This window comes from Equus caballus, chromosome 14 (genome assembly GCF_041296265.1).
Source record: "Equus caballus isolate H_3958 breed thoroughbred chromosome 14, TB-T2T, whole genome shotgun sequence".
Lineage (NCBI taxonomy): Eukaryota > Metazoa > Chordata > Mammalia > Perissodactyla > Equidae > Equus > Equus caballus.
The window spans coordinates 91,215,935-91,235,059 of NC_091697.1; the positions used below are offsets into that span (position 1 = coordinate 91,215,935).

The window sequence follows — 19,125 nt, forward strand, 5'->3', positions numbered from 1 at the left end:
GGTCTGTGGGAGATACCTACTAGCCCTAAACAAACCTCTGAGGGTAGCGCCACCAGGAGCAGGGGGAATTTTAAAGATCCAGTCACCATAGTTTTAGGAAATCCCCTGGAAAGCAAAGATAAATCCACAGTTTTGTGCATCAGCAGAAAAGAAAATCTTATTAAACCACATTCTTCTGTTTGTATAAATAAAGTCATTTTAGGAAAAGTCAGGGTTGTTCAGTGCTTACATCACCCACAGAGAGTTTACTTACTAAAATCAAGTGCTTCTTTCTACTTCACTTTTAGTTGTTGAAGTCTGGCAAACTGAAAATCATTCTAGAAATGTTTTTAAAGTGCTTTATATTTCATTTTTTTTGTAAAGAAATATCAGCTTTGTAATATCATTAATAGATACATAGTTTTAAAATATCCCAAACTATTTTAGTTTTAAACTAAAAGTTCAAGATGTTTCCAAAGGCCAGTCTAATTGTAATTGAATTATCCTCTCTTTTTAAAAAAGCAATACTCTTCAGTAAATAATATAAACATTATAATAGAGGTTGCTCATGTGGGTTAATGAAGGAGTTTGTTTCAAACAGAACTTGATATTTGGTAAAGAAGTAGAAATCAGAATCAGAGAAAATTAATTTTGTTTTTTAGTACTTTGGTTAATCCTTTATTGTTTTCTTCTTTTTCGAAAATACAGTTTGTTCTTTTAAAGCAATACACCTTATCTGCTGTGTTGTAAAATGATACAGAAAAAATAAACATAACAAATAAAAGGGCTGCTTGCATTTTTTTCTACTGAAATTCTAAATATTTCTACTCAAATATTCCACTGGCTTTCAAGATACATTTTAAGTTTTCTCAATTTCAGGTAAATTGTGGAAAGCAATTAGACTATGGTTACAAGGGATAAAAGTGTATAAGAGGTAAAACAGGATTTACAATCACTCAACTAAAGAGAAGAGAAACTGAAATAAGTCATTTACTTTCCAAAGGGAAAAATCTCAATGTTTTTAAATTGGGGCGGGGGGGGGGGGGGTGGAGCAAGGGTCTAACTGCCATGTAAACTCATTTTAAATGTCATGTCTTATTAGAACCTAATAATCAGAATGCCTATTTCCCCCTTTTGCTTGAGCCATCAAATTTTTGTCAAAATTTTGTGATAATTCATTCCATCATTCCTTAGACATTTAAATGACAGACAGTCGTAGTAAAGGGGAGAAAAGCCTCTGTAATCCTACTCCTCATGATAAAACTGCCTTCAGAGAGGTTATAAAAATATTCCGTATCATGACTAGAGCAGCAGCTAAACTTCTCAGTTCCATGTGTGGTGCCCTGCCTTTTTGGAAAATGACAATAAATTGACTACCCACCCTTCCTTGCCCTTTTGACTTCGGAACCATGGCTGCCCAAATCTTAGCTTGACCTGTTTCAGTCAGCAGCTCTGGTATTGCTCTGATCCTCTCCCAGAGGGACTGAAGCCTTCCCTCTCTGAACGGGGAAGCTCCCCCTCTAGTGTTCACTGCTCATCAAATGATTCCTCCAACAAATAGAGAGCTGCTCGGTTTTTGGTTCCCCATAGAAGGACATAGCTCGGAGCGACATTTCTAAGTGTTTGATGGCACAAAGAGGAAAAGGTAAGTATAAATCCTACATTTTAAAAACTATTCTTCCTTCTGAGCACCTTGAAAACATCCCGACTGTTCGGCTGTGAAACTCTAAGAAATGCTGCTTGTGCTGCCTTGCAGGCAGAATGCATGGCTGAACACATAGGATGAGTTTGGAAGCTCAAAGATGACCTGGTAGAAAACAGCCCTTTCTTTTGGGAAGTTTGAAGTCTTGTTGTGAATAAATGAATTTTCCTTGAAAGCTGACACCAGGAGCTCTTTCTGTGCAGACCAATTACCAATAGAGGAACAGGACTGGGGAGTCTGGAGGGTTGGAGGCTCCAGCACATTTTTCTCAAGAATTTTCCGAAAAAACAGTAAAAGAATTAAATTCCCTCTATTTGCTGTTACAGAGAGCCTGGGTAAATAAAGTCCCATACAGTAAAAAGCTTATCCTCACTATATCTGATACAGAATTACAGAAAAAAGTGCAGTGGATATCAGTAATAGTTTTAAAGCATGTTGGCCTCAAAGGTTAAAAGTTCAGCCACTTCATTAAATCTAGTGTTGAAGCTTCACTGAGACATAATTCAGAATTTATCATGCAGTTGAAAGTAAGAGAAAGTAAAAACAAACAAAGAAAGAACAAGCCAAAGAAAGAAAAAAGTAAAGCAAAAGTCTGAAATAGTTCTGAGAGGCTAAAACTTCACAGTTAGTTACCAAACTAAAATCTAGAAGGTTTATTTATTTTTAATCATGGAACATAATTTTAAACTAAAAAACAAACAAACAAAGATAGTAAACGTACACAAAATTCTTCAAAGAAGGTACAAAGTATCATACTATTTAAGCAATTGCTTCAAAGTTTGTTTCAAAGGACAGTGTATATCTTGGGATAGGTCATATAATTCATTGAATATTCAGATTGGAAATAAGTGGCCACATTAAATTAGTTTTGGCTTTAATTCTCTGAATTTAGGGGAATAATGTAAGCCCTCAACCAATGTTTTTCTTAATATCACTGACTCTAAAAACATGGTTGGCTAATTTTATTCTTGTGTTATAAGGGAATATACACTTTTTAATGACAATACTAAGACTTTTAAAAATTATGATAAATAAGAATGACTCCCTAAACTCAAGGGAGGGAGTTCCTTTTCAAGTTTTCAGTTTTAATATTATTTCATGATCAAAATTATCACTATTATCATCATGACTAATTACGTGTCAAGTACCTACAAGTTATATAAATGTACACTCTGTAGGAACCCATTACATTTTGTTATGATGTTGAATTATCCTATTTCGGTCTAATAAAAACCTTAAAATATTTTCTAAAGTAAAGTAAACCATTCTTTACAAACATTTCTTACTTTTTTGTCATTTTTCTCTTTACTGGGGGTCATTTAAAACTAGATTGCTTAACAGAGCAGAAGAAGAACAATGTCTTCAAGCCCTGCAATGTTAGATTATCTTAAGTTTTTCCTATTTTCAATTTTCCTGGTTCTGTGTTTTGTTAAATGCCATTTTAGTGCTCTCTTTTAAAGCTGACTTGAGGGTCTTCTTAAAAAGACCATCATTCATGAACTGATGGGATCAGGTGACTGAGGCCTATCTTTGATCTGCAGGAGCCCCTTTGAAGGTTTAAAGGACTAAAATGGTCCATGGGTCCATTCAGTTTTGAACTTCTTGGATGAGACTGCCAACACATAGGATGATCATTTCCACTGAGCTGAGGGTTTTTCCAGGTGGACAACTCTGCTCTGAACTGGACTGAGATCACACATTCTTCACTCTGGGCAGTTGTTTGACAGGAGTATCCTTCAATCGCACATCCCATACGAGGTTGCATTATGTGACACACAGTGTGAATTAGAGGCAAGCACAAATATAAATGCTACCTTCTTTAGTTTTTTTTTTTTTTTTTTTAAGTGATGCTCTAATCCGTTAGTTCAGGCAAACTTCACACCATCAGTAAATTCCAAAGTAAATAGAATGCCATACGTACAGGAAAATTGAATTTTAGGAAATTTTTGTAGCTCAATTTTCTAGTTGTACAAAATTCACATCAAAATTTGTACTATGAGGGTCATGAGTTATATCACCTTGACTAATTTAATTGCTAGAGATTATGCAGCATTGCAAAGGAGAGATGAGGGGGCTCCTATCCATCAAAGTGGTTATAGCAGAACAAAGGCACACAGAAAAATAAGGACAGCAGCAAAAATAAAAGCACAAAATAAATTTAACTACACAGAACCCTGAGGGTCCTTGTACTTTGAACTGATTTATAAGAGGATTATAAAATATGAGAACCACAAGGAACCTTAGAGATGATCTCATCTGCTTTTCTCATTTGCCAAATCTTAGGCCCAGGAAAACTTAGAAAAATAAGTTGCTTGCTTAATATCATGTGGCTACAGAATGCAGAACAAAGCATTGGATCTTGATCTTTGGGTTTCAATGGCAGGGCTCTTTTCACCAAGTGAGCTTCAGTCATGCTGTAAAGGTAGGTAGGGGTGTTTTCACAGAAATAGGATGAAAAAGACATTTTTGGAAAGTTTGGAGTAGATGTGAATTATTCAAGGAGATGGTAAATATTTAGAGGGGAGGAAGTTAAATGTTTGTTGGGGGTAGAAAATGTACTTGCTACAGTCTTACCACTCATAACATTCTTAAAACACATAATCTTGGAGTTTACCTTCACTGAAAGAACAACTAGTAAGGTACAATTTGTTATTGAGACTGGGAATTAAAGAGCAAATCATGATTGATTGAAGACCTTATGCTTCTTCTTAACAAATAAACGGGAAAATCTTATCAAGGTATCTCCTTACTAGACAGGTCTCTACAATAAATCCACAGTCCTAGGCAAATGCATAAACACGATTCTTATGAATTATGGTGAAAACTTTGGTCAAGTGGGCTCATTTATTTCTGAAGAAATTATGCATTCATTGATTAGTTAATCAATAGCAACTCCAATGGTGTTGAGACAAGAATAAACTGTTCAATGACTTTTTAATGATAATGGCAAGTTAAAAAAACAGAAGGAAAGGTGGTTGTTTTGAAAGCAGTTTAAGTAGGAAAAAGTCTAGATTTAGTTAAAAGAAAATGGTCATAAGGAGTATAAATGACACCTTACAGAGTTTGACGTCAGTAAGGAAATAAAGAGGGATGTTTACTTGTAGGGAGCAGTGACTTCAAGTGTGGTTCGTTGTTCTCACTGTGCTGCCGAAATACACGAATTAATAATAAACAAGAGTATTGTTGGCATTTACATTCAAAATAAAACTCATGAATTACAGGTTGTTCTTTAATATAAGAACAAATAAAATATATATTAAATATGAATCAAATTGCTTAGAATCTACTTTAAGTTGTGGAAATTGCTAGTCCACGTAATAGACAAGTTATTGTGGACATGCTGGAATTTGATCATTTGATCATTCTGCAGAACATCTATTTACTTTTTAAGAGCTCAGTTTATTAGTTGTCTTCATTTGGAGGCCTTCTTTGATACCCCTGTCCTCCCTTGCACCCTTCCTCCTTGCTCTGTTAGGAACCTAATTCTGTGCTTTCTTTAGACACTAGTCTCTTCCACACTCTGCCCCAACTATAGATTTCCTCATCTCATTCAGCCTCAAAATACGCAAGAGAGGTGATTATATTTTTCTTTTCTGCATCGACCCTGTTCTCAGTGTCTGGCATATAGTAGGCACTCAATAGAAAATCGTTTCATGAATGAAATCATTGGTGTAAAGATTAGAATGAAAAAAAACCTTTGGTTTCCCAGTCTTCATTCTAAAGATTTCCCATTATTTTGTGGATATAGCAATAAAGTTTCCATGACAGTAAACATTTTTTTCAAGGTGAAATGATGTATTCCAAATTGGAGCTACACATGAAAATTATGACCCTTAACTTCAACTCTAAAATTATACAATAATTATAAAACTGCTCTGCTCAAGAATGTCAAAATTGTACCTCTTTTAACAAATGTCTCTTCAAATACTATATGATACTAACTCAAGCATTTTAATCTTATTACATTTTCAGTGTCATATAGTCCAGTTCATGCCATTCATTCAGTGAGTCTTTAAGGACTGCCCTGGTAGTACAGTAACAATTGAATTTTCTTCTCCTCATGAAGTTTACATATGAGGAGAAGAGGCAAATGATAAATAAATAAATGTGGCAAAAAAGCAATGGAAGAAAAGAATAACAAAATATGGGAGTTAAAGAATGCTAAAAAAAAAGGTCAATACTTGAAGTTTCTGTATGTCATATGTATGTTAAACTGAAATGGCAGGTCACCAAGGCTCTGCCTTTGTTCATACAAATATTATTCCATACAGACAAGAGTATGTCATATTGTTCTTCCTTAACTTTTTCTAGAGGTCTAATCTAAGCATGTCCGTTTAAAATTTCAATGTGTTATCAAGTTTATATTGAATGCTCCCCACAATGCAACAGCTTGAGTATTCCACTGTTGGTTATCCTCTAGACATATTCAGGCCAACATAATTTGTAGCAGAAATTATTACTTTAATAAGATTTGAGAGGGATAGGGGAAATGCTCAGAAAATACTGTAAGATAAGATTCTTTGAGAAACAATGGGAATAATGAAGAAACAATAAAAGGTGTATAAGGGCTCCCCAGAAATCATTAGGAAAAATAGAGCAGATGATCTGTTACAAAACTTACACCTTCAGCAAGATATCAGGTAAGTTGGACAGGACTTAAAACATAATATGCACACATCTGTATGAATATGACCTAACAGAAGAAATAAAAAATGTTATTGCAAATTAGTCATTCTACTTCCAGTATATTCTATAAACCTTAGACTGGAAATGGGGTTGACGGCTTTTAGGTAGGAATTATAAGAAAGAGAACCAACCATGACATGATTATAGAGGCATAGCATTTCAGAGATGAAATAGATCTTTGAAGGACATTTGGATAAACTTCTTAACTTTACAGATGAAACTGAATTGAGGGAAACTGTTGAGTATAGACCACTTTGCAAGAGAGAAGATGTGGACAATGCTGTCACAGTGCTTACAATGAGCTTAGCTGCTTTTCTTACTTCTCTCGTACTTCTTATCACATCATACGAATGTGAACTTCTTGATTATAGGAGCCATCTCTCATGTACCTCTGAAATCTTGCTGTTTAGCACAGAACCTGGTATAATAGTTCTACTGAAATGCTTGATTACTGCCTTGCTAGCTGAAAAAACAAGTGAATGAATATATGGCCAACTCTGTACAGACCATGATAAGTCGGAAACCCAACAACAGAGCATCTGACAAAACTTGACTCAACTTTTGGAAAAATTTCTCTCTCAAACTTAAGAAATAATGAAAAGAATTGCCAGTTCAATCTTAATTCCAAATAAAAATAAAGTCAAAATTATTGAGCGCAAAGCATGTGCCAAACCACTTTATTTGTACTAAGTTGATTTCCCAATAGTCTCCCAAGACATATGTTATCCTCAATGAGAAGAAAAAGTAACCAAGTCTAAGGGAAATGAAATAAATTACCCAAAGTACCATCACTTGTAAACAGCAGAATTAGATTTAAATGCAACTCTGGCTGACTTCACAGACAAGGCCCAATGCCTTTCTGTTCTCCCATTCTCCTTTCTGTTGAAACATGGCTTGGAGAAGTGGTGTTTAAAAACCTAGAAAGGTGTGATATTATTAACTTAGAATTTGTAAAAACTATGGAAAGAAACATTGAATATAATTTAACTATATCCTACTCTTTAAGGAAACACAATTCAAAAATGTTAAGAGAAAAAAGGCTTGATTCCATGGTCATCCATTTTAAAATTGAAGATGGCTCCAGTATTGCAAAAGACTCTGAAACATGAAATTAACAGTAAGTTCACTGAACTACCTTCTTCTCAATCTCAGCTTTGTCACCAGTGTATGATCTTGGGGACATGACTTCTCTGCACTTCATTTTCCTATTTTGTAAAATGGTGATAACAGCAATAGTCTTTCTTATAAAGAAATTGGAGAATTACATGAGATGTAATTACAAAGAAAAGTGTTTAGAATAATGGTTGGGACATAGTAGACATTTAATGAATGTGAGCTATTATATTAAAGAAGAAGAAAAGCAAGTATCCAAATGGTTCCATGATAAAAAACACAGGATCAAACAAATGGCAGTAGAGAGAAGGGAGCAACTCAAGACAGCATGGGACAAAGGCCAATGAAACTAATTGGGACTGAAAAGTCAATTAATTCTCTTTAGGGAGGGGGTTGTGGTAGCAACCTGAATTTCTGAAAAATAAAGTGAATCTGGAAAAGTTGAATTCAGTTTGCCTTGGCTCTTGATGGCATGAGTGGTATGGTCTCAGCAGCCATAGGCTTCTCAGAGAATGAAAATATCAAAAATTAAAAAAGTTAAAATCTAGGGAAAACTGACTAAAATTTACAGGATTAAATATAATTGAAATAAATGCCAAGTTCTACATTTAGATTAAAAAGTCAAAACAATATTGAAAAGATTGGCATTACCTTGGAGACAAATTTGTTTATTGATTATTGAAAACTGTCTTTATTTCCTTTTTAATACTTACCACTATCTCATATTATATTGTGTTCCCATTTTACATACTTGTCTACATGTCTACTTTCTAGAACGTATGTCTACGTTCTAGAACGTATGTTTCCACACAGCAGGGAGCTCATGCATCTTGTCCACAGATGCCCTCCGTGTGCTTGGCACAGTGACTGGCACACAGCAAGTACTCCAGAAATATTTTTTAACCAAGGCATCGATTTTTAAAATAGATCCCCTTCAGCTCACCTTAGTGGGGCAAGGTGCTTAAGCTGTTTAAGCTCCTGAATCTTCATCTCCAAAACTGTTATAATAAACAAGTGAATAGATGTAAAGTGCTGGGCCTCATGCCTGGCACATTGCAGCATCTCATAAATGCTCATTTTATTCTTCCTGTCTAGTGTGGTGGGTACAGGATAAATCCTATACCTTGTAGAGGCGTTTCCTGCTATGGAATGACACAGGACTGGTCTTTAAACGCCATGCTTCATAGATTAGTAATCTTTCATATTTTCTATCTTTGCTAGAAACTCCTAAATTATTTTACAGTGAAATTTGTTATTTACACTATATCTTTAGTAAAATATCGACAAAAAATATCGAAGAAATTCAATTACGGTCCACGTCACTTAACAGCAGGGGCACATTCTGAGAAGTGTGTCCTTGGGCGAACATCATAGAGTGTACTTACACAAACCAAGATGATATAGCCTATTACACACCTAGGCTATATGGTGCTAATCTTATGGGACCACCGTTGTATATATGGTCCGTCGTTGACTGAAATGTCATTATGTGACATATGACTGTCTATTAAATTCAATAAGCACTTATTGGTCCTTATTACACTGTATAAAGATAATACCATCTCTGTCTTCAAAGACTGTGTATGGTCTAGCTGGATGGATTTAGATTAAATAGGTATATTGCAAGAAATATATAAAAATGTAAAGAGGACCTGGCGTTGCCATTATTTTTAGTACATAATTCTTTTTACAAAGTTGATATTGAACCCTTGGAGACATTAATTTTAATACCAATAATTATGTGCTTAGAGTTTCCTTTGGTTGGACAAAAGCACTGCAAAGCAGTAAAACAAATTGCAAGGGTTATTTAGCTGTTCTCTTTTTTTTAACTTCAACTTCAAATGAAAACAATTATATTTGAGACATGCATTTAAGAAATGGGTGAATCATAAGGTCAAATTATCTTTAAACAGAATCAAATGACCATTGAAATCTCTTACGAAAGACATTTGGCTTAGGAAAATTGTTTTCTTTTACTTGAGACTCAGCATTTATACATTTGCTGTTTTAAAATTACTTCTAAAGATTATCTTTGTATTATAATGGAATTGTTGTGCAAATACGGCTTAATACATAAAATGAGAGCTATTACAGTGTCCCTTATGGTTCCATCAGGATCCATAAAGAGCCCTCACAGGTCTCTGTGCAGTCTGCCTTCTGGTGCCCTGGATCTGTGCTGCCATAGTCACCTTCTCCAGTTTATCAGCCCTGAAATAAAAAGCAAATTCTGAGCTCGAGAAGAGGCTGATAGATGTAGCCTAAATTCAATTTAAGAAAATCAAATACTATCAAAGGCTAATTTTGAAAGAAGCCTTTCTACCATTCAAAAACAAGACAAAAATTAAGATATCTTAAAATGCCAGTTGAGTATACTTCTGATTATCAGGGAAAAAGCATAATATGGCAGAAACATTTTCAATATACCCCATTTACTTTCTGCAAGGATTAAAAGTGGATTTTAGGATTTCCAAAGATGAGAGTTTCTATTGGAAAAATGATCTGTACAATAAATACACTTAGTAATGAATTCACTCTTCATTATTTCACAGATTCCTTCTTAGGAAAAAGTATACTGAGTTAAATATACTTTTTCTTCTCATAGATATTTTTAAAACATAAGCAGAGATTCAAATAAATTCTGCTTATTGACCCCATGCTAAATGCAAAATTTCTCCTTTTAAGCTTGGTGGTGAAACTCTTATACTTTAAATAATCATATGAAATAAACTTTCGGAAAGGAAAAACGTATGTTGAACTCTAAAATGTGGTTTAGAGTTCATAAGTTCCATGATGAAAATTTATTTCATTAGTTTAAACAAGCTGCTAGATTTTATAAAAGACATTTTCATATTTCAAATTATTTAAAATGTGATAGGTCTATGGTTTTATTTCAACCTGAAATGATCAAAATCAGGCTACTGAATACCTCATTAATTGGAATCCATTAAAGAAGATAACTAAATTCAGAACCTACTAGTTGAATATGTGATAATAGCTGACATTTTTGTAGTATTAACAGTTTACAATAAATGTCTTTTCACATATTTAATATTTATACGATTAGTGCCATACAAAATGCATACCAAAGGGAAGTTTTCTGTTTTGAAGAGGAATAGTTGGCATACTTTTTTTTTTTTTAAATGTAGCATTGGAGAACCCACAAACCTGAAAATTGTGCATTAACTAAAGTATTATGAATTCATTTTTTAAGGGGAAAGTAGACTTATGGTTAATTTTAATGATGAGCTATACTGAATTACTTGCACAATAGCACACATGTCTTTGATGATACTAACCTCAGAAATAGATCATTTTAAGCAGCAAAGGCAAAGGCAGCAATTACAGAAGGATGTCAGGTTACAAAAACTGAGCAATTAGACAAGAATTTTAGCAGGGCATGATTCAGTGTAGGTATGGTTTTTTAATATTAATTTCTGATATATCTCTTTATAATAAAATATTTTAATCTCTCTCAAGATCTCTCTAGTTTAACTAAATCCTCCCACCAGATATGCAAACTAGAGCCATGCTAGTCATTTTGGAATTGTAAAAAAGGAGGTAATAACGTGTTGCGTTAAATTCCACTGTTCCAATTCATTTCAATGAGAATCAGTCAATAAAAAGTCCCTGTTTCAGCAAAGGCGGGAGAAGAAACAAAAGGACTTAATGAAATGATCTGTTTACAAAATGCTAAGTGAGGGTTCTACGAGAAAACAGCATTAAATCCAATTTTGGTTTCCTAATGCAATTTAGGAAATCTCATATGCTCCCAGTTTTTGCTTGTCATTTTTTTCATTTTGGTAAATGGACTGAGGCATGTGGTCTTTTTTCCTTAACGTTAAAATTCTTTTAAAAAGCTATTTAACTTTCTTTCTCTTCAACTTTGCTGCAGTATTTCTAAATAGCCTCGAAGAGATAAATCAACGGCTGAACTGTAACCTTACACTTATATACTTGTTAAATGACTTTTTTACAGTCTGTTATTGCTAGAAATTGGATTGCTTTTAAACTAATGCTGTCTGGCGGGCAAAAGTGAGTGAAACCACAAAGCCTGGAGGAACACTAATTACTTGTTTTAATTAGCAGCAACTTTCACTTGAGCATAATCTCCCTACAGGCCACTTTTCGGTAGGTGTGGAAAAAAATCATGTAGGAGCAGACTGATAATCTCTTGCTTGTCCCTAAAAGAGAGCAGAACTCGGCTTCCAGTGTAGACATATCATTCTGCACAAGCCTCTGTAAACCCTCGGGAACAGGGCCGACCAGGCGAGGCTGCCCAATTCAAAGATCTTTAGCAATCAGTTGCACAATAGAGCCCCTTATTTTATGCTGCTACATCATAAAAGTGGTCCTTTTGTTACATTTCCATCCTGAAAAGGGTCTTAATCCCTTTCTTTTCAGACCAGTCTATGGCAAATTCCATTGGGACATCCCATTCGCCACAAGGACTGAAATGACCCACTCCGAAAGCAGCATGTGAAGCTTTGAGCCTTTTTTTGCCCCCTGCCACTCTCCAGAGAACATTAAATCGTACTTTTCATTCCCCTCACCATAGGGGGAACCCCCTTAATGATGACAGAGAAAGAAAAATTCCATCACACTGTCCTATGATACCATTCTGCTGTCAAGCAGGCGTTTCCCCGTCAGAGAATCAAACATGGCTTCCAGCAGGTGGATGGTGCTGAAGGTCGCAGGCAGCCAAATGCAGAGGTTACACGCGGAGGAAGCGCAGGTTCCCACAGCAAATTAAGTCATCTGTGAAGCCTTCTCATTTCCCAGTGACTAAATTTATGACTGCTCTAAAGGGGCCTCATTGCTTGCATGCACATGTGCTTTAATGAAAGTGTCTGAGAGTTTAGAAGAGCCGGATCATCCCAATTAAAAACACATACATGAGCTACAGGTTTAAAGGAAGAGAGCGAAATATTCAAATGTCTTTATGTCACTCCTTTATTACTGATTAAAGAGATAAAAGCTTCATAATTTTTAATAATTTAAAAATGAAGGCTTAAATAATACATTGAACGTGGGTATACTTCTAAAGCAAAGGTGGAGGTATTGGGAAATAATAACATTTTTTTCCTTGATATGAGAAATTATTTTAACTTTTACATTAAGGATACTGAAAGCCCACAATATTATAATTGGGTAATGCTGTTATACATCTTGCTTACCACGCTATGGACTCCTATAGAGCTTGAAATATGCGTTTCATTTAAAAAAAAATCAAAGCCGATTTAAAATGGGCTTTTTGTAAAATTAGAAATACAGTGTAGTAAATTAGTAGTTTTCACTGGATTTAATAACCTTTACTTGATTAATTTCATTCAAATTAAAACTAAAGTTTTCTCATAGATTTTACCAGTATTTAATTGTTTTATTATTTAAAATACCTTTTAAATTATACTGTAGCACCTGCACAAGTGATGAGATTAAATACAATCTATTCCATTTTACACAAATGACTTAGAGAATTGTCTAATAAACTTTCACAAATGTTGACATTTCCAATTGTATATGGTGATATCATTACAAATATTCCCTTGACTTGATTATGATATTTTTTAAAAAATTAGATATTCATTGAACATTTTTTGTTCCTTTTATTGATTAACTTAAGAGAGGCCTTAATTTAAAAACTCTCCACCCCTTTACAGGTGTAACTTTTTGCAGAGTTACATATATACAATCACATACCATAGGGAAATATTTTAGAGAGAGATATATATATATACCATGTGGTAATATCATATACGTATTCCTTTATCTCACACTTAAGGAAATTTCTGAATTACAAAAATAACCTTAAAAAATAAAATCAAATTCAAAACCAAGTACATCAACTCTAGAATACAACAGATATTTTATTCTGCCATTCTTACATTACTCAGGTGGTGCAATTTTCCCATGCTTGGTCATTTAAAATATCAAGGGAAAAGACCCCTCCTAAATGCTTACATAGTAACTTTCCTTTGTTACTGCAGAATAGTTCTCTTCAGGAACTTTATTTTAGCTTGCATAAAGTTACCGTTAGTTTATGTGTTGTAAAAAGTGAAAACTCACTAAGCGTTTGTACCAAATTATTGAATCCTTGGCCTGGGGTGTGTTTTCTTCAATGCTCTGCTTGTGGCTCAGTTGTGTCCAGGGTCCAGCTTGCTGGAGCATTGGGGTATGCTGTGCATGAGATAGCAAAAGAGATCTGAATGGGTAAAAGTAAACACCCAGAATAAAGAAGCAGTTGAAAGGGGCTTTGTGAACAAGGGGTGTTGCAGGAGAGGAGAATGGGTGAGGGTGGGGCCGCCCCAACTCTTTGTCTCCCTTCACAGCGGTGTCTCCGAGGGACCTGCATTGTGCCATGAATGAACTGACCATCTCTCAAACTGGCTAATCGCCACCCCTGTAAGCACATTTAAACTATCTAGCCTAAATATTTGGAGTTATTTGGGGCTCTTTTTTCATTAATTAGTGGCTACCTACCTACCATTCCTTGATTTTCTGTACGTTCTTTCCCCAATACTTTCTACAAGACATGTTCTGAAGTCCATGGCTGAAGCTATGCCTGGGACTTCATGCTGTTTAATTAAGTCTGAAGAAAAAATGGCTTATTTTGTAGGATTTGTATGCTGTATAGAGAACCTGTACATCAAGTGAGAGCCACACTCTAACACAATTGATTCCTACTTTCAAGTTTTAATTTCTAGGCAGAATGTCTTTTTGAATATAATTTTACTTTATTTGTTCTTACATGGGAAAAGGAAAACCCATGTCTGAAGAGATATCTTTCCAGAATCTATACTTCACAGAAGGAAGTTGACTAAGTACAAGTTGGAAAAAGAAAAAAAAGGAAAAAGCAGCATAGTGCCCCTCACCTCACTAAATATCAAGGTATTTGTGTTTTATAATCCTGAACGTTCCCTGGGTAGGTGTCTTGATGGGAAATAAAACTTGAATGTCCATGAGGGACTCAACCACAATTTCCAAGTGTCATTTAAATTCCATTATTAACTTTTTCAGTATCATGACTGGCGATTAGCCTCTTAGGGAAACACCATTAATAAAATGACTTAATTACTGAAAATCCAAGTATAGAATATGCGTACTTTATCATTATTTATATTACTATATGTACACATGTGTTATATAGCTAATAGCTTATTTGATAAAGACTTATATAAAGTGTAAACTTTTCTTCTGAGGTAAGAAGTGATAAAACTATTAATGATTTTAATTATTGAGCTTTAAAGTAAACATTTATTCTTCACTCAAAACCCCTTCACCAATCACATATAAGGAAAAACTTCAAAGGTTCAGGTATACTTATCATTTTGGTAATTTAATTCTTTTTATCTTTGAGGAGTATTTGTCTTGGACTTTAAAATATAAATGCCAAAATAAGATAATCTTGTATTTGAGAAAATGATAATATAAATATTTTAATTGCAAATACCTATAACTTAATCAGTACTTAATTTGGGTTCTGGTTACACAGCTATGTTCAAATTATGAAATTTAATTCAGCTGATATTTATTATTTGCTCCCTCTCAGCATATATATTTTATCTCAGTGAACATCCTATGTAAAGTTTTAAATAATTCCAAGAATCCAGAATTTACCTTAGAAATTGTCCAATATAGATTTCCCAACAGTTTATTCTTAAACAATTTTCCACCCAGATCTAGTCTTGACAAGGTCAAAGCCTCTAACCATCTTTTCTGGCATCTTTAAAAAGTATAAATAGTAAACATGAAAGAATGCTGTAAACCACAATGCAGATTGTAATTATAAAGTGTGGTTAAACGTTGTAAGGGAGAGCAAGTTGTGTGAGACAAGTGTGCTTACCTCTGAGAAGGTAAAATAGAGAGAGAAAGAAGTTAGATGTCTTTATAGGTAAGTCTGTCAATTCTGATTCTTCTGATTGAAGTTCAAAGAACCATGGAGTATCTTTGATAAATGCTTACTATGTGCTAGTTATTGCTTTAAGGGTTTACCTGAATAATATTTATTTTTCACAACAGCCCTATGAAACAGTTACTATTATTCCCTCTTTCAGGTGGAGAAACTAAGGCTTCAAAAAAAGTCAAAAACAAAGTTAGTAAGTATTGAAGAATGAATGAAGGCAGTCTGACTCTGGAATCTATGCTCTTATATACTATTTGAGACTAAATACTCTGCAGGTCTCCCGGAAATCCCCAAGGGCATGCAAGCAAATGTGGAGCTCCTAACTCCTCCAGATGAAACACACAGCAAATATGCACTAATAAGCAATGATAGTGTTCAAAATGTTTGTTTCCAACTTGTTCATTTAGAACTTGAAATGGATTTCCACACAGAAATGCTATTATAAATATATTTCCTAGTTTACAAATATCTGTTTAACTCGTGGTTAGGATTTTCTGTGCTAGAATTATGGATCAAATTTGCTGTGCTTTATGTTTTAAGAAGTACTCAATATTTAAAAATCTATTTGTTGAGTGTGTACTCTGTATCGTATCCAAATGTTGCACCACAATTATTAGGCACACATGTTCTAACAGAAGAAACATGGAATTATTGAATGCATTGTGATTATCCTATGATAAATATACTTTCGTAGTGTTCTAGGAGTACAGTAGAAAGGTAGATTTGTTTTGACTGGCAGATTTGGGGAAGACTTCAATTACAAGTGTTAGTGCTATTTAAGCTGGAACCTAAAAGGTGGATAGGATTTGACAGCTAGACAAGAGAGAAAGAGATGCTCCTTCCAAAATGTTCCGGATATCCATGTAATGTATACTCTGTGAAATGTATATTTTTTTTTATTGAACTATAACTTCTACAGAACAATTTCCCATAATTCTTGTATACCCTTAAAGGTAAGGCTATGATTTCTGATTCTTGTTTATTCAGAACTCAATTAGCACATTATTGTAGAGTATGAATATTGTTGAGATTTTAATACAGGGTTGCAAATTTTGTAACACTTCTCAACAGAGAGGTGGGGTCAATTTCCCTTCCCTTTCGGTCTGGGTGGCCATGCGACTACAATAGTCTGCTGGAAACGACGCTATAGGACTTGTGAAGCTACTTCATAAAAGGCCGTGGTGCTTGTCTTGTTGGCTGCAACTGAACACGTGCTCTTGAAGTTGTGAGCTGCCATATAAAAATTCTGACTAGGAACCGTATATCTTGAGAATAAGTAAAGTGAGAGACATGACTCTATTAAAATGAGAAAAACAAAAACAAAAATGTCTGACTAACCAGACGTCACTATGTTAAAGAGGATCCAGTCAAGATTCTCAACTGAAACCTGCCTCCCTTCCATCCATCCCCAATAAGGGGCTAGAAATATGAGTGGAGTCATCTTGGATTCTAATGACCAGCCCATCCATCAGCTGAATGTTACTAAGTAACCTCCATCCATGCCACTTGGAAAAAAAGGAGTTGCCCAGACAGGCTTTATCTGAATTCCTGACTCACAAAATCATAAGGTTTAATAAAGTGGTTGTTATTTTAAGTCGCTATATTATGAGATAATTTGTTACACAACACTACATAGCTGGCACAAACTAGAACAAACATATTCAAAAGTATCTTATATATGTTAAAAGTACTCGACTTTGCCGATCTTTCTAACTATACTCTTATCCTTCTCTTTCCTTCACTAGAATTATTGAATAAATGAATAAAAAATGGACTTAAGGATAGGGGCTTTAACATTAAATAAATACAAAATAAATATAATAAATCGTGATAAATACTTTGAAGTAACTTAAGAGAGTGTTATTAAAAACAAATATTAGGAGAATTTACTCCACATTAAGTGCTCAGGGAAAATTTCCCTTCAGAAGTGAGGTGAAGGATGGGAAGGAGCAGGCAGGAGAAAATTAAAAGAATGAACTGTCTAGAAAGAAAGAACAGCTATGTGGCAAGTTCATGAAATAGGAAAGAGCTTGGAATATTCTAGAAACTGAAGGAAAAAGAAATTACCACTATAACTGAAACATAAGAAATAAATAGGAGTAGGGTTCAAAATGATTTTGGAGACATGGCTCAAGAGCCATATTATAGAGGAAAATTTCTTTTTTAAAGAGTTTGGATTTAATCCCAAATTCAGTGGGAAGCTATGTAAATTCTTTACAGGTATTGGCTATTATTATTTCTATTTATATTGTAAAATATTTATCAGATCTCTTTCCACTAAAACATTATAGTTCTAATACTAATATAGCATTGAACTTTTAATATTTTTTCTTTGTAGAAATTAATTTTGAATTCTCACTTCCCAAACCAAGAGCATGTTCTCAGCAGAAAGAAGAATGACATTTTTTCCTATGATTTGTCCCAAAATGGTAACTCCTGGGCAGCATCTAGAAGCTGGAGTGACACAAGGAGTTAAGTGGAGAAAGAAAAAGGGCCCAAGGAAAATACAGAGTTGAGGGTCCATCTGTTCCCCACATTGGAGAAAAATACATTTCCGACGGTAATAGTGCGGGCTAAAACAGGACTTCACGCGGCAGTTGTGAGTCTTAAGTAAAATAATCCATATATTTCACTCATGACATGGTGTGGCACATAGTGATATTTTAATGTGTTAGTTGTCATGGTTATATTTGAGACGTGAAACTATAGCGAGACAACTTTTCTTCTGGAACGATGTAAAGGATGTTTGTGAGGTGAATATTCGCAAGTCGTGTATTCCTTGTCAGTAGTACCCATTTAGTTAGAGAAGCTAACTTTTCTATTGGAAGTTATGTTCAATATGCCAGGCTGTCACTGAAAAGAGCCATTACTATTTTGAGAGCAAGCTAATTAATTTTAAAAATAAGCCCAAATGATAAGCCAAGACAAAAATTTTATTGCTTAAAAAAGGAAGTATTTGCTGATTTCTTACATATCTCACAGTACAGTGAGACCGTTTAGGATCCTTTCACACAAATTTGAGTAGTTAATATAATCTAATAAGACCAAAGAGCTATAGACTATTCCTGCTTTTTCTTTCCCACCTGAATATGCCACAGGTATCAGAATATGGCCAGTTAGTCCCCAAACCACTTTTATTTTTCACTCTTGTTCCCCATTTGCATCCAGATGCAGAGGATCCCACAGAGGACTCCGAGGGAAAGGTAGAGCCGTGAGGTGGAGGGGTCCTGACTCCCTAAGTCACCATGTAAGAGCCCTCCACCAGACACTGGCACTGACTTGTTTGGTGAGCAAGAAAGAGACATCTTGCCCGTTAAGCCATTCATTGAGATTTTTGGACTGTATGTTTTAGCCATTGGAGTCACTCGATTAATAAAGCTACATATATTCCAGACACCCCCAAAAATGCCATTCTCTCAATAAGCATATTCTTTTTTAAAAAATCACTTGAAATTACTTCTTTCCCTCCAAAAAAATTCTCTTCTTTAGGTGTCTATTTCTGTTAATAGTACCACCATTTTCCTAGTCTCTCAGGCTCAAAATCTTGGTGTTATCATTGGTTCTGTCTTGTCTCTCGTAGGTAAGTGGTTGCCATCTTCAATAAAGTTTGAATCCTCAGGGATTCTTACATCTAGCCCTTCTTCAGCTAATATAGCAGTTTAGACCTCTAGCCTCTTTCCTGCATCATTATTTAAGCAATTCAACGACAATTTATTTGGTTCTCAATATGTGCCCAGCATTGTGC

General features: G+C 34.7%; 1 long non-coding RNA gene across 1 annotated transcript in view; it reads left to right on the forward strand.

Annotated features, from left to right (window-relative positions):
* Nucleotides 1–1,504: 1,504 nt before the first annotated feature.
* Nucleotides 1,505–19,125, forward strand: part of LOC138917334 (uncharacterized) — a 53,594-nt gene continuing 35,973 nt past the window's right edge. The window contains exons 1-2 of the long non-coding RNA XR_011425184.1: nt 1,505–1,624; nt 15,532–15,573. This is a non-coding gene — a long non-coding RNA (uncharacterized lncRNA). The remainder of the gene's footprint in view (nt 1,625–15,531; nt 15,574–19,125) is intronic.